We start from the raw sequence: 16,495 nt of genomic DNA, 5'->3' as shown, positions 1-16,495 counted from the left end.
TTTAGCATGCATCGCTGGAAAGTAGCCCCCGCGTTTTTGAGGCCGAATGGCATCTTAACGTAGCAGTAGGGGCCAAAGAGGGTGATGAAAGAGGTGGCAAGCTGGTCGGACTCTTTCATCGCGATCTGATGGTAGCCGGAATATGCGTCGAGGAAGCTGAGGGTTTCGCACCCGGCGGTTGAGTCGACTATTTGATCTATGCGTGGCAAAGGAAACGGATCCTTTGGGCACGCCTTGTTTAGACCGGTATAATCAACACACATCCTCCATTTCCCGTTCTTTTTCGGTACAAGAACAGGATTAGCTAGCCACTCGGGGTGGTGCACTTCCTTGATGAATCCGGCCGTCAAAAGCTTCTGGAGCTCCTCGCCGATGGCCTTGCGCGTTTCCTCATCAAAACGGCGCAGTCCTTGCTTCATTGGCTTGGAGCCGGCCTTGATGTTCAAGGAGTGCTCGGCGACTTCTCTCGGAATGCCGGGCATATCCGAGAGCTTCCATGCGAAGACGTCGCTGTTCGCGCGGAGGAAGTCGACGAGCGCGCTTTCCTATTTGAGGGATAAGGCAGCACTGATATGCACGACCCTTCCGTCGGAACTGCTGGGATCGAGGGGGACCTCCTTGATTCCTTCGGTGGGCTCAAAGGAGGTGGCCGGCTGCTTGGAGTCGGGCCGGCCCTCGGTGGCCTCCGCGAGCTGGACCGCCAGAATGCTCGTGATGGTGATGGCCGCGGTGTACTCGCAGCATTCCACGTCGCACTCATATGCCTTCTGAAAGGTCGTGCCGACGGTAATGACCCCGTTGGGCCCCGGTAGCTTGAGCTTGAGGTAGGTGTAGTTGGGGATGGCCATGAACTTCGCGTAGCATGGCCGTCCCAAGATGGCGTGGTAGGTTCCGCGGAACCCCACTACCTCAACGGTGAGGACCTCCTTCCTGTAGTTGGAGGGGGTCCCGAAAGTAACGGGCAAGTCGATTTGCCCGAGAGGCATTGCCTGTTTCCCCGGCACGACACCGTGGAACGGCGCCTTGCTGGGACGGAGGCGGGAACGGTCGATCCCCATAGCGTCAAGGGTCTCGGCGTAGAGGATGTTGAGGCCGCTGCCCCCATCCATGAGCACCTTGGTGAGGCGCGTCGTGCCGACGATGGGGTTGACGACGAGGGGGTAGCGTCCCGGATGCCGGACGCGTCCAGGGTGGTCGGACCGATCAAAGGTGATGGCCGGTCCCGACCAGTCGAGGAAGGCTGGCGTTGCTGGCTCGGCCGCGTAGACCTCCCGGCGCTCCAGCTTCTGCTGGCGCTTGGAATCGTACGCCGTCGAGCCGCCGAAGATCATGAAGCAGCCGTCCACCTTGGGAAAGCCATCTTCCTTCTCTTCATCGCCCTTCTTCTCCTCATCCGGCTTTCGCTTCCGGTCGCCCTTCACCGGATTGCCCACAAAGTACCTTTTCATGAGGTTGCAGTTTTTGTAGGCATGCTTCGCGGGGAACTCGTGGTTCGGGCACGGTCCCTCGAGAAGCTTGTTGAAGAAGCCAGGATTGCCCTCGGGGGGCGGCTGCCCTCGCTTACGCTCGACAGCGGCCACAAGGGGAGCCTTGCGCCGCTGTTTGCCCTTCTTCTTCTGCTGGCGGTTGGAGGTGCCTTCGTCAACTTCCTCTTCCCGCTTCGCCTAGCCTTTGGAGCGGTCGAAGATCGCTCCAACAGCCTCTTCGCCCGAGGCGTAGCTGGTGGCGATGTTGAGGAGCTCCTCCGTGGTTCGCGGGCCTCGGCGCCCCAGCTCATGGATGAGGGGCCGGCAGGAGGTTCCCGCTAGGAAAGCCCCTATGACGTCGGCGTCCGCGACGTTGGAGAGCTCAGTGCGCTTCCTGGAGAAGCGCCGGATGTAATCCCGGAGGGACTCGTCCGCTCCCTGGCGGCAGCTCCGGAGATCCCAGGAGTTGCCGGGGCGCGTGTAGGTTCCTTGGAAGTTTCCTATGAAGACCTCCTTCAGGTCGTTCCAGCAGCGGATTCGTCCCGAAGGGATATGTTCCAGCCAAGGTCGCGTTGAGTCGGCTAGAAAGAGGGGTAGGTTGCGGATGATGAACAGGTCATCATCCGCCCCGCCAGCTTGACATGCGAGCCGTTAGTCACTAAGCCAAACCCCAGGGTTCGTCTCCCCTGAGTATTTGGCCATATTCGTTGGTTCCCTGAAGCGCGGCGGAAAGGGCGCGTTCAATATGCGCGCAGAGAAGGCTCGGGGCCCAGCCGGGTCGGGGCTCGGGCTGCGGTCTTCCCCGCTGTCGTAGCGCCCGCCGCGGTGAACGTGGTAGCCACGATCCACCCCGTCCTCCCTGTCCGCGCGGGAGTGCCTCCACGCGTTCAGGGTGTCGCGGGCGTCGTGGACGGGGCCGACACGCTGGTGGACGGATCAAGCCCCGCCTCCCGCGGGTGGTGGCGTCCGCCGGGCGGACGCGGCCTGGTTTGCCCTAGGAGGGGGTTGATGGACAGACTCCCCCCGTCTTTCCGGGGGTGCGTTGGGCGTCGCCCTGCTGGCGTTCTGCCCGCGTCGCCGGGACACGGAACTTTCCGCCTGCTGGACGGCGGCGCACTCGAGCAAGTTGCGCATCTCTTGGCGTGCCCGTCGCTCCTCGGGCGTCGCCGGCTCGGGGAGTTGCCGGAGCAAGGCCGTCGCGGCTGCGACGTTTTGGCTGGCGCGGGCGAAGAGCTGTGGACGCTCTTCGTCCGCGCAAATGCGCTGTTGTCGTGCTCCGCCCTCGTGGTGGGGACGCTCGACCTCTTGGTGGGAGTCTGCACGCGCCTTCGGCTGCTGAGAGCACTCCGGTGCCCTTGGTAAGGCTCCGGCCATAGCCACGGCGCGTGAGGGGGGACTCCTTTGTCTCCCCTCAGCGCCGTTGTCGTTGGACCCCTCGGAGTGCGCGTCGGCCATGAGGCACTCACGCGAGGGGTGGGGGCTCCCGTTGCTGGAGCCGATGTCAGAGATCGTCCTCGCCGTGCCTGCGAGCTCGTTGCTCGCGGGAGACACGGTCATGAACCGTGTTAGGAGGTGGCCGTAGGTTTCAGCAGCATTGCATAACCCGAAAAACCGTCCTCCTGGGAAAGGCCCTCTGGTATGCGCCCGGCCGCTCACCGCTGTCCCGGCGGCGGGGCCGAGGATGGCGGGACGAGCGGGCAAGACGAGGATAGGGATCAGCTCGATCCCTTCCCCGGTGGCGAGGAAGTCCAGGCTCTCGAAACGGATCAGGGAGCCCGGGGTGAAGTTGGTATCGTAATTGGCCATCTGAGGCCGGAGATGTACGCGCAAAGGTCCCCTACCTGGCGCGCCAACTGTCGTTGTCAAGATTGGCCGATCAAGACTTAGACTAGTAAATTTCTTTTATGCGCGTAAGGCTTCAGATGGTGGCGTGGGAGACACGGGTTTAGACTGGTTCGGGCAAGGGAAGCCCGTCCAGTATCAAGGATGCTCGTATTGCCCACGCGGGGTTCTGTAGTAGGGGTTACAGATCGACGAGAGAGGGACTGGTCCCAAGTCTCTTTTGTTCTTGTGCTCTAAGGGAGAGTAGCAATGTGCTGTTGGCTTGAGGGAGAAGAAGCCGATCCCCGTCTCTGGCCCCCGATGCCCCCTTTTATATCGTAAGGGGGCTGCCGGGGTTACAGCTGAGACTGGGTGATGAGGGCAGTAAAGAGTTTAAATGTAGTATGGTAAAAATACGGCAAGAAGGGAGAAACCAAGTTCCTAGGCGCCCAGCGCCCTCGCCGGCCCCTGGCGTGTGCCGGCGCGTATGCGGGAGGAGGAGGACAGACGTGCGTCAACTGTCGTCGCGCCCTACAGATAGCTTCTTCGGTGTCCGTAGGCGCCGGGTTATGATGAAGGCATTTCGTCGTCACTCCGGTGTCCGTTGGGAGGGACGGCGGATGCCGCCGTCCTGATGATGGCTCGTGGAGAGAGGGCGTCACATCCCCGCTGCCGGGCGCGCGGGGCCCGAGAATGGGCGAGTCTTCCCTCTGCTCCGGACGGCGCAGGTCATGAGTACCCTGCGGCGAATGGAAGGGAGCCGCCGGCACTATAGCTTGTACAGTGTGGTCGTGCATGGGTACTTGCAGCGGGTTGCGTGAGGAGCGCGGTCATCCTTCTTCGTGCCAGGCCTGCGGCGCATTTATGACGAGGCCGACAAGGGGGACCCGCGGGATCGTCACCCTGATCACCCGGTCCGCGCCCGAGGGGGATATCTGTCCTGGGGGCCCTAGTGAGTCCGACCCCCGTGCCCAGGGTCGGGCGAGGCGGAACCTTGCGACGAGGGGTCGGGCACCCCCGACCCCGGGGTCGCGGTCGGACGAGGCGGAGCCTCGCGGCGGGAGGTCGGACGCTCCCGACCCCGGGACCGCGGTCGGGTGAGGCGGAGTCCCACTCATGTTGGGCTCAATGGCGATTTTGTTATCCTGGATGGGCCTGGGCCTTCATGTTTGTTCCTTTAAGCGGTATTTAGGAGATCGTTAATATTTCCCCCCAACACTATGCGTATATGAACCTATAAGGTCGCACACTTAAGGGGCTGTAAGTCCAATGAGGATATGATCTGAATTGGACCAGGTTTGGGAGTACTAATGGGCCTTGGACCTAGAGGCCCATCAGGGACCCCTATTATTGTGGGGTTGGGTCGGCTTAGGGTTTTACCCCTTTTTGGCCTAACCTCATCCGCCCCCCCCCCCACGCCCTCGCCTTGTTGCACTCGCGAACCTAGCAGTCCAGCTTGCAACGCTTCCTCCCCACACATGTGGATACATTAGGGGTGTTGAATCTGCATGGACGAGCCACCGCACGAGAGCTTGATGAGCCGACGAGGAGTTTGACAAGCCACCGCGCGAAGAGGATGCCACTACATGTGGACGAGTTGTTGGGGAGCTGCTGGACGTGGATGTGTTCGACTACACTGCGGTGACGTGTGATCGACTACACTGCCCCGACGCGCTTCATCAACTTCCGCATCTGCGCGTCTAGTGGTAATCCCGTGATCCATATACGACAGTTTTCCTGGTTTACGCGGTAGAAAATTTTATTTTTTCGCTAGCGTAGCCTACCTCGTATCCCTTCACTTTAGTCCCGGTTGATATTTATAACCGGGACTAAAGCTACCCCGCGATGTCCTTTCGGTATCTTATTTTTGACCCAGTACTAAAGTCACTTTAGTCACGGGTCTAATATTAACCGTGACAAAGAGGTTGGATGGAAATTTAGAGTGAAAATGGAGCTGTGCGTCCTGCCTCGTCACCGTAGCTCTGGATGCGACATGGTGACTTGTCATTTTCCTGCACCTGCTTTTTCTTTCCAGGTGGCGGATTAAGTTATTGGAGTCATGATCCTCGCCATTAATACAATGCAAAGCACTACTGCCACAACTTTTGGTGATGAGGCATTGTTTACGACCTGCACTCAAGCCGGCGCCGGCCCCATAGTATATAGAAAAAAAGACCAATTGCGTAAGATGACGTGGATCCATGTCAGAGAAAAATTAGGTCAACTCAGAAGGAAGATGAGGAGATCATGGTGTATGATTGATCGAGTTCATTCGTCGGCATGGAGTAGCGTGCGTAGTTGGTTGAAGGCTTGAAGCTGCTTTTGGTGTTGGTGTGATTCTGACGTGTGAGCTCATAGAGGTTCCCAGGAGCCATCGGCGCTTTTCATAATTCTGACGAGGACGGGTGAAAACCGACGTGGATATTATCTGCAACGTGTCAAGTATCCAGCGTGGGAATGCCATAATTTTCTTCAGGTCGGGCCCAATTATCTTAAGATGGCTCGTTCCTGAGAGTCTTTCTGGTTAGATTTGTGCAGTTGTGGTTAGGTCACTGGTTTAGTTATTTTTGAAATGTTGATCATTAACAATTGAATGGGAATTCAAAGCTGAACGATTCGTAACTGCGACTTGATAAAATACACGAGATAAAGACATCATTCAGTTGTTTTGTGTGGTACAGCTTGCATGTTCTAGTGCAAGCATAGCTCTTGGAAGTAGTCTCCCATTGATGTATATATTTTACAAATCATAGTTTTGTGGAGGTTTACCCAAATTATATTAGCATAATAGACATTTTCGTCCCTCAGGCTCAATATAGTACCCAAACTATCAAAGCTGTCGTTTCAGTTCTTAAACTTTTATTTTAGGCTCAGCCTCATCCCTCATCCTACATAGCATGCCTTGTTCTACCATGTCAGCTGCAGCATGCTACGTTTGTCTCTCCTCCTCCCGCATGGACTGGCGACCATTCAAACTAGCCATGGTAAATTTACTTGTTGGCTGTGCTAAATTCTGTAATTGGTCATCACCTTCAGATTGTGAAACCTTCAGCATAGCAGTAAATCCATTGTTTGCTTCCACGCTTGCAGGTCTTGGAGCGAGTGGCCAGTTACCTGTGTTCTCTAAGGGTACATTTGCTTTTCCTGTTTGTATTTTGTCTCCTTTTCCTAGCAGCAATAAGTTTCTTCTTTGACATTTTGCGGCTGTCCATATTCTTCAGCTAGGTACACTGTGGTCCGTTTAATGCCTAACGTAATCCACGCAAAAAAAGCAACCCAACAAGCGGAGAATAAAAAGACATACCAGTATATGGGCCGAGCTGAATTCATGACTGCAAAAATAAAAATGCTAAAAAACGGCCACATATCATCTGCAGGAGAAATAAACAATAATACAGGTAGGACCTGATCACCAATACAAGCCATCTCAACCATACAAAAAATCGACAGACACCAGCCTGTTCGCTTCAGCTTATTCAGCTGGCTTATCAGCTATCAAACAGTGTTTTCCTCTCACAATAAATCAGCCATTTCGACTTTTCAGCCGACTTATAAGCTGAAGCGAACAGGCCACTATAAAAAGACAGTAAGGGGGCGTCGACACCCCAGCGGCTCTGCCGCAGAACCACTGGCGCGCGTGGTGGCGTGGGTCTGCCCTGGGCCAATAGGAATGCGCCGTTCAAATTTCAAATCGCTCCCACTTCATCCTCCCTGCTCCCCGGCGCCGCCTCTTGAATCCGTCATCATCACCCACTCCTCCAGGCAAGGACGACCTCCTGCTCGTCGGGAATCGCCTGCCGCATGACGGGGAGGACGACCTCCTCCTCCTGTACACGCGACACGGGGAGTAGCGAAGTAAGCAAGGAGGGGAATCAACTCGGTAGCAACAAGGCGGCAGCTGAAAAAAATCAACTCGGTAGTCCCCGTCCAAATTCCACGAATCCCCGAAATCCCCAAATCCCCGGCCGGTGTAGAGGCAAAATCACCCGTCGTAGAGGCTAGCGCTGCTGCCAACTGCCGTGGCAGTCCCAAATCCTCGAAATCTCCGAAATCCCCAAATCCTCGATAGGTGTAGAGGAAAAATCACCCGCCGTAGAGGCCAGCGCCAGCGCCAACCGCCGTGCTGACGCGCGAGGGAACCCTCGGATCTGCTCGCGTCGTCGCAGCCACGCGCGAGCCACACCACCGCTAAGCTCCCCTTGCATCACGGGTAAGCTCCTTGACGGAGCCGCGTGCGAACCGCACGCGTGCTCCGGCAAGAAGCTTTACAGCGGCGCGAGTTTGCCCCGGCACTCATCTCTCTCACGCTGTCCCAGCGGTGGAGCCAAAAAAGGTGGAAGGGGAGGAGAAGAAATGGCCCTATCAATCGATGACTGGCTTGGGCACATCCTCTTGCTCTGTTCAAGCTCCGACTGGTGCCGGCGCGGTCCGGTGTGGGCGCGAGCTGGGCCAGCGGCAACGGAACAGCTGGAGCAGCGCTCAGCTGGGAGGTTGGGGCTGCGGCGGCGGATTAGCAGCAGCAGCAGTCGGTCGAGTGGACAATGGTGAAGGCGGAGCAGCAGCAGTGCTGGGACCGCAGAAGAGCAGCTCGCGTGAAGAAAAGGTTAAGGACGCGTGAGACCGAGACCGTGAGGAACAGATAATGGAGGGGAAAATAGGGGGAAAAAAGAGGGAGAGAAAAAAAAGAAAAAGAGGTGGAAAAGGAGAGGAAAAAAAGATATCGATCTCAACCTGATGTTGTTTTGATATTGTCGGAGCAGCTTTGAGGAAGTTTTTTAAACGACTTTGAGCAAGATTTTTGTGTGGTGGCGATGCGATCATGGAGATCGAGGATTTCTTTTTTTGCCCCCCACGTTTTGTTGTTTCCACCGTTGTGCAACGTGTGGCTTCCATTTGCTGCCTGTACATTGTCGTTGCAAATGAGCTGCCTAGATGTTCCGTGTTGGCTACACCTCTAGGACTCAATATCCCGTAGATACAAAACATATAATAACTTTATAAAATAAAATGACTGCTTTTCACAAGTAAAGATCAAAATAAAAAGAAAATAGATTGGAGGTTACAAACAATCATGGAAACTTATCCTTTATTAAAAACAATTATGATGTATGATTTTGGAAGGTTATAAAAATGCATCTTTTTTCTTTTCACGTACTCCGCAACTTGTTATTCTCATGTGATATGATCCACTCGATGCCTTGAGCTTTAGGATTGGGGTTTGAGGTGGATTATTGATTCCATTGGTCATTCGATCATAGAAGACTTTGAGAGGAAGCATGTCGGACCCGTGGTAGTCGCGAGAGACGACCGGGTGGTGAGTCAAGCGGCAATTGTGCTATATTAGTTTCATTTATAGAAAATTATGAATTTCTTGTAACATTCATTTATTTTGTGATGCACAAATAATTGTACTCAAGTTTAAATAAGATATTGGGCATGTTGGATACCCCTTATTTTGTTCCACTTTACTAAGTAATTTTCTGTAGAAATATGTAGCTCAAATAACTTGTTAGCGCACTGTTATCTTTCTTCTCAATCATTTTTTCGACAAAGTTTTTGACAACTTACCTCATCACAAAGTTGGCTTGAATGACTCTTGGAATATATAATGTACTATGAATGATTCTTCAATTTTGATTTCAAATCACATCACAATGAGACTTTAGTTGCAAGGAATTAATACATAACTAAGGATTAACTTAAGGCACGGTACATCTTTGTGCAAGTTGAATTATGTTTTTGCTTAGCGCAATTTTAGCCTTTTTTTATCTTAGCGCAATTATATTAGGCTGCTGCTTCCTGACCCTACTGGGCCTACGGTAGTATTTTGGATTTTTGGTTTGCTTCTTGCTCCCAACTTTCTTTTTCGCGCCCAAGCAGCACCGGGCCTCATTTATTGTTTGATAAGGCTCGATTACAATTCTTGGATACCCGTGCTAAACTTTAGCACCTACCACATCGAATGTTCGGATGCTAATTAGGAGGACTAAACCTAGTTTAATTATAAAACTAATTGCACAGATGGAGTCTAATTCGTGAGACGAATCTATTAAGGCTAATTAATCCATGGTATCCAAACACCCCCTAAAGTGTCCCGGCCTAGTAAAGGCACCCGCTTCATCTGACACAAGCGTTTCCCTCTTTCAATCCCCCGCCGACGCAAAAGGGTTCCACCGCCGTGTCATCCATGGTGAGGCACTGAAGGCTCAATAGGCAATACTCCGCCGTCACGTTTCGCTGCTCTTCTGCTGTGTGCAGTGCTAAACCCCGTGCGTGCTCAACATCTCCGTCGGAGAGAGCGGGGATTGCCTCACCCGTGACGCCAAGGTTGGGTACGTTCCCCGTTCTTGCGTGTCAGATCTTTCTGCCAAACTGCCAAAGCATTTCTTTTTCATTATAGACGTTTGAGCAGTGCAGCTTGCGTTTCTACAACGTGATAAACTCTTGGGTTGCTTCTTATTTTCGTTTAGGTATGGTTTATAAAACATATAGAAATTCGAGCCTCGAGTTGTTGTAATCAGTGAAGATTTTGGGTGACGGAAGAATGGAGTTGACGGGAGGGAGTTTTAAATCCAGTTTGCTTTTCGTATTGTGCAACAATTGCCAAGCGAATTAACATGCCCAGCTGTTTATCGTCAGATATCTTTTTATATAATCCCTGACGGCTATTAGTGATCTAGGATAATTTTGTTTAGTCATTTCAGAAATGTCGATCATTGACAACAGAATGAGACTTCAAAGATGAAATGATTTGTATCTGTAATTTAATTTGATATAATACACGCGGCTTGCCTATTCTAGTGCAACCACGGTTCTTGTAAGTAGTGTATACATTTTGTAAATCATGCTTTTTTTTAAAGGAAGGGGGGGGGGGGGCAAGTAAGTGCGCACCTGAACATTTTTATTCCATCAAAGGAGATAATACGAGATCAGGCAGCCACCCCAAAGAGGTGGTGATCAGGATACATAGAAATAGAAAACGAAGGGATCCACGAAGGATTACAATCGCAGCACACACACCCAATACTAAAGTACATTAGAGAAATTACACCGGTAGTAGTCAAGCAGCTGAGAGTTGGGGTACCACTGCTATACAATCCTGCACACGACAACGTCCAATTTGCAAACAGACGTCAAGCACTAAGAGTAGCCCGACTTGTGACAACAGGGGTGGGCAATAGGGAGGGATGAACCCTCACCTGAACAAAGCCATTTCCACAAAACCAAAGTGCCAATTAGTGCCCAACATCTGAGCTTGGTCGCAACCACCCGCAATAAGCTAAGACTGGCTGCTCAAGATGCCGCAACATACAGAGACCGTCAACGCACGCTGGGAGAAGGAGGTAGCAAAGACCCTGGTTGGGCTGTGCGGAGGTGGAGCACCTCCCTGTGCGCCGAGCGTGGTGCTTTTGCTCACAGCATCCAACAATGCAGCCAGAGAGATTAGCAAAGTAGCTAGGGCCTCGTCAGGGCCGTGCGAAGGTGCATGGCAACCCCCCCTCCCCCGCGCGCTGAGGGCAGCACTCTCATTGCACGACCCTGACATCCAATCAGCATTCGTGCGGCCACCGGAATCAACCAAACCGTCCCAAGACTGCAAGGGAGGAGCAGCACGGGCCGCGCAAGATAGGTTGAAGCCACGCCGGCAACCAAGATCCGTAGCTAGCATGTTACCATTGCACGCCCCCGCATCGCTAGCAGCCAGAGGCGGCCACCGGCCCTCCACCCGCCCGACCACAACACCTGAGATGCCACCAGCGCTCCCCAGAAGACCATAGCACGACCGCGACCAAAGATTCGCATAATTGATCAAGAAGGGGAGGGAGGGCAGCTGAGGAAGTAGGGATTCACCATTGCCCCTTAGCCAGTAGGGATAGGTGGCTGTGGGGAGCGCACATGCCCCTAGGAGGGGCACATGCCCACCCGGCAAGCGGCAGCCTGGCAACAGCGGAGGATGAGCGGGCGCTGGAGCGGCCACGGCGAGGCCAAGCAGCCAAAGAAGGTGCTTGACGGTGAGCTTCACGTGGAAGTGGAGCACAAGGGGTTGGCGGAGAGGGTGACCGGGGCATGTTGCAGCCAAGTAGACGCCGAAACAGGAGCAATACCAGAGGCTGGGCTCCCAAGAACCGGATCTGGATCTCGATCTAGGGAGATGAAAGAGAGGAGGAAGGAGAGGGATTTTTGAGTCTGGGAGTGCTGCTGTGGCTCGGGAGGCCCGCCACTAGCAGCCATAGTGACAGTGACGAGTGGAGGGGGCGCTGTGGGGAGGGTCGTTCTCGGTGTATGGAGGGCGTCACCTCCCGTTCGCGTCGGGCGAGACAAAAGGAGGCCTCGAGTACTGGATCCTAAATCATGCTGTTGAGGAGGTTGTAGCAAATCATTTACTGATTGGCTATCCTAAATTCTGTAACAGTGAAACCTAATTTTATTCTACAACTATATAGATTATGATCAGTTTTGTCACAGCTTTACTCTTACCTTCAGCATAGCAGTAAAGCCGTTGTTTGCTTCCATTCTTGCAGGTCATGGAGCAACTGAGTGGTCAGTCACCAGTGTTCTCTAAGAGTATATTTGCTTTTCCTATTAGTGTTTTGTCTCTTATACCTACGTAGAATCAATAAGTTTCTTCCTTTGTTTAACATTTTGTGGTTATCCATGTTCTTTAGCTAGGTACACTGTCCGCTCCTTTGGCACCAGGCGCAATGAGAAGATTGCCTGCTATGTTACGTAAGGGGTGAGAAGGCCATACAGCAGCTTCTGGAGAGTGGACTGAAGGTCAAGGAATATGAATTGCTAAGGAGGAACTTCAGTGAGACAGGGTGCTTTTATTTCGGAATCAAGTAAGATCTTGGCATCAAGTAAGATCGACATGTTCTGTTTCTAACTGTTAGAGTATATTTGGTAGTTGTAGATATACGCATCGTAGACTGCCATATGTATCACTACGGGAAAGCATAAAGTCGCCGAGTGTAATTACTTCGCCGAGTGCTTTTTTTCGGGCACTCGGCGAAGCAACGTTTTGCCGAGTGTAACATAAAAAACACACGGCAAAAATAAAACACTCGGCGAACGACCGGTTTGCCGAGTGTTACCCAAAAAACACTCGGCAAACACCCAGGCGGCACTCGGCAAACGTTGACACTCGGCAAACTGACCTTCCCCGTGCCGACGGCGGCGCCCTTCCGTGACGGCCGTTAGTGTTTGCCGAGTGTCAATATAGGGCACTCGGCAAAGGCACTAGTTTGCCGAGTGCCATGATGGGACACTCGGCAAACTATAGTCTTTGCCGAGTGTCTTGATGGGACACTCGGCAAACATAATTTTTTTTCCCCTCCTCCACCCTCCAAACTTTTAACACTCCTCATGTATGGCATTTGGCACTGCATGGTAGAAGATGGACTATTTTTTGACCTGTTTGCTATATTTAATCAATTAATTTCATTTAGAGTAATTTTTTGATTTAAGTCAAATTTGAACTGCAGGTGGTTGGAATAATGGAATAATATGAGTGAAAAAATCATATTCATGTTAGTGAGTCTAAATTGAGGTCTCACCCAGAAAATGAAAAGAAATTTCGAATATTTTGCTAAGGAAACACGACTACGAACGTGTGGCCAAATGATTGTTTAATTCTCAAAAATACAAACGAAGTTTGAAAATCATGAGATTTTGCAAGATGCTTTGATTTCATATGCAGAGGCCGTGGTAAAAAATTGATAAGGTTTCGCACAAGTTTTGACATATGATGTTTACAATTCGAAGCATCTCCGGAGAGGTTTCAGAGAAGTTCAAAGGATCCGGTAAGATTTAGAGATGAATCGATAAATGTAATTCTCATTGAGTCCAAATTATTTTTTATAGGCTATAGAGAACATAGATAGGTTCATGTTAAATTTTGGGAAATTTTCAGATCCGTTTGGTAATTTTTATTCATTAATTGGACATATATAAATTTAATAGATATAAATTAAATATGAGCTATAAATCCATGAAATAATGGTACAATATTACTTAAAAAATGGAATACGCAATGTTTAGTGAATTGGACTAGGTTTACACAAAGTTTACGTACTTTTAATTACTAAAAGTGTTGTTGTACATGCAATATAGGTAGGTGTTTGCCGAGTGCTACGTAGGGCACTCGGCAAAGGGATCGTTTGCCGAGTGTCACAAACAGGACACTCGGCGAAGTTACCCCGGGTCCACGTCGCAGTGTCCGTTCTTATTTAGGAAAGAGTATGCGGAAGCAAAATACTGTGTGAAGTGTGAATCGTCTAGATTTCTGGAGGTTGATTCTGGTGACGGTCAGAAAAAGCAGCTCGCAATTCCTGTGAAGGTTCTTCGGTATCTTCCTTTCATACCTAGGATCCAACGGCTTTTCATGACTGAAGAATCCGCGAAACAGATGACATGGCACAAAAATGGCCGTCGCTATAATCCAGAGAAGCTGGTACACCCATCCGATGCTGAAGCCTGGAGAAGCTTTGATGCGATTTATCCTGCAAAAGCTCTAGAGGCCCGTAACGTACGCGTTGCGTTGGCAACTGATGGGTTCAATCCCTATGGAATGGCGGCCGCCCCGTACACCTGTTGGCCCATTTTCGTTATCCCACTGAATCTCCCACCCGGCGTCCTATTTCAACGACATAATATATTCTTGTCGTTGATAATTCCAGATCATCCGGGGAATAATATGAGTGTGTATATGGAGCCTCTGATTGATGATTTGCTCCGTGCTTGGGAGCAAGGGGTATGGACCTATGACCGATCCACAAAGACAAACTTCAAGATGCATGTTTGGTACCAGTACTCACTGCATGACTTGCCGGCATATGGGATTTTCTCCGGATGGTGTGTTCACGGGAAGTTCCCTTGCCCAGTATGTAAAGCATCTTTGAAGTTCATTTGGTTGTCGAAAGGGGGCAAATATTCCTCGTTCGACAAACATCGACAATTCCTCCCTCCTGACCATCCATTTAGACGAGACATGAAGAACTTTACCAAAGATGTTGTAGTTACAGCCCCCGCACCGCCGATGATGACAGGGGCCGCAGTTCGTGCTCAGTTAGACGCTCTTGAGTTCAATAATGAAGAAGGTGGTTTTTTGGGATATGGCGAGCAACATGCTTGGACGCAGAAGTCGTGCTTGTGGAAGCTTCCATATTTTGATAATCTCCTTGTTCCACATAACATTGATGTAATGCACACGGAAAAAAATATCGCCGAGGCAATTTTTGGTACCATAATGGACATTCCTGACAAGACAAAGGATAACGTTAAGGCTAGAGTGGATCAAGCGACATTGTGCAACAGACCACAGCTAAACATGGCGCCTCCAAGAGCTGGCAAGTCATGGAGGAAGCCTAAGGCCGATTTCGTTCTGACGAGGGCTCAAAGGAGGGAGGTTCTAGAATGGTTCCAAACATTAATGTTCCCTGATGGCTATGCAGCGAACTTGAAGAGGGGAGTGAATTTAGCAACTATGCGAATCAACGGGCTCAAGAGTCATGATTACCATATATGGCTTGAGCGCCTCCTTCCGGTGATGGTTCGAGGCTATGTCCCTGACTAACGAACGCATAGTGTGCATCTACATCTTATTTCTTCGCGGCTTTGTGCGAAGAGTATCTCGTACGTGGTTGCAGAAATGGAAACAATGGCGCTGTGTGCTTTGTAAGTTGGAGAAGATCTTCCTCCAGGCTTCTTCAATCCAATGCAGCATATGATTCTACACCTCCCGTATGAAGCACGAATGGGGGGGCCTGTGCAGGGTCGTTGGTGCTACTCAATTGAGAGATGTCAAAAGGTTCTTCGAACTAAATGTAAGAATAAGTGCAAAATTGAAGCATCCATTGCAGAGGCATACATTCTGGAGGAGGTGTCAAACTTCACATCGAAATACTACGCTGAGAACCTTCCTAGTGTGCATAATCCACCTCCTCGTTACAATGCTAGCGAAGATGAATTAAGCCTTAGCATTTTCCGAGGGCAACTCGGAAGTGCAAGTGGTGCGACCCGCAAGACCCTTAATCATGAAGAGTGGCGCTCTATCATGCTATATGTGTTGACCAACCTATCTGAAGTGGAGCCGTACATGATGTAAGTCACCGACAAACTTATTTCGACGTATTAATGGTATCTCTTGCCTAAACGTATCTTTCTCGTTGGCATAGGCAATTTCATCGTCAATTCTGGCGTAAATCAAGGCAACCGACCCCGCACGAAGCTGAGACTCTTCTTAAAGAGGGTGCGGGAAATGGAATGCCCGATTTCATTTCTTGGTTCAAACAGAAGGTAAAATTTCATTTCCGCGAACATTCTAGATACTCGTGCATACGATTAATATAACGAACCGCCCTGTTCGTACTTGCAGGGCCGAACCGATGCGTCTATGAATGTCGAGTTGAGACAGGTTGCCGATGGCTGTGACTATAGGGTCAGGTCGTTTGCCGGTTATGACGTCAACGGATATAGGTTTCACACAACAAGGCACGAGCAGAGTCGGCCCAATCGAAGAACCACAAATACCGGAGTTTTCACGCCAGGCTCCGATGGAGTCGAGTACTACGGAAGAATTGAAGAAATATACGAACTCACTTTTCATGGGTGCAAACCTCTTAATCCAGTTATATTCAAATGCCATTGGTTTGATCCATCTGTCGTGAGACGGGCCCCTAACCTTGGGCTAGTCGAAATTCGACAGTCATCCAGGTTACCAGGAGACGATGTCTATATTGTGGCTCAACAGGCCACGCAAGTTTATTATTTGTCATACCCATGCCAAACCGACAGCCGTCTTAAGGGTTGGGATGTTGTGTACAAGGTATCACCACACGGCAAACTACCTGTACCAAACAATGAAGATTACAATATAGACCCCGACACGTACGAAGGTGAGTTATTCCAAGAAGATGGGCTCGAAGGGAGTTTTGTGATAGATTTAACCGAAGCGATCGGAATGGAAGTAGACAACGAGAGGGTTGGTGCAGAAGACGGTGGAGACGAGGTTCAGAATGTGAAGGACTTAGAATTACTTCAACGATTACAGTTAGATAATGACAGTGATGACGACATTCCTTCTTCGGAGCACGAGCTTGACTATATCGACACGCGTGATAGTGATGATGAGACTTATGATCCAGCTAATCCCGATCATGATGATTATTTCTAATACATGGGATGATTCGTAATAATTTAGCTATAATTAC

General features: G+C 50.8%; 1 long non-coding RNA gene and 2 pseudogenes across 1 annotated transcript; 2 read left to right on the top strand and 1 right to left on the bottom strand.

Annotated features, from left to right (window-relative positions):
* Positions 1-6,634: 6,634 nt before the first annotated feature.
* On the bottom strand, positions 6,635-8,715 carry LOC111256964. The gene is made up of 2 exons (XR_002677279.1): positions 7,274-8,715; positions 6,635-7,114 (listed from the first exon to the last, which is right to left on the bottom strand). It is a non-coding gene; the product is annotated as an uncharacterized LOC111256964 (long non-coding RNA).
* Positions 8,716-9,551: 836 nt separating this feature from the next.
* Positions 9,552-12,149, top strand: LOC101761623 (annotated as a pseudogene).
* A 4,096-nt stretch (positions 12,150-16,245) lies between these two features.
* Positions 16,246-16,495, top strand: part of LOC101761235 — a 5,872-nt pseudogene continuing 5,622 nt past the window's right edge.

This window comes from Setaria italica, chromosome IV (assembly GCF_000263155.2).
Source record: "Setaria italica strain Yugu1 chromosome IV, Setaria_italica_v2.0, whole genome shotgun sequence".
In the NCBI taxonomy this organism is placed as follows: Eukaryota; Viridiplantae; Streptophyta; class Magnoliopsida; order Poales; family Poaceae; genus Setaria; species Setaria italica.
The sequence above is the reverse complement of the archived record's forward strand: the minus strand, read 5'-3'. Positions and strand labels throughout refer to the sequence as shown.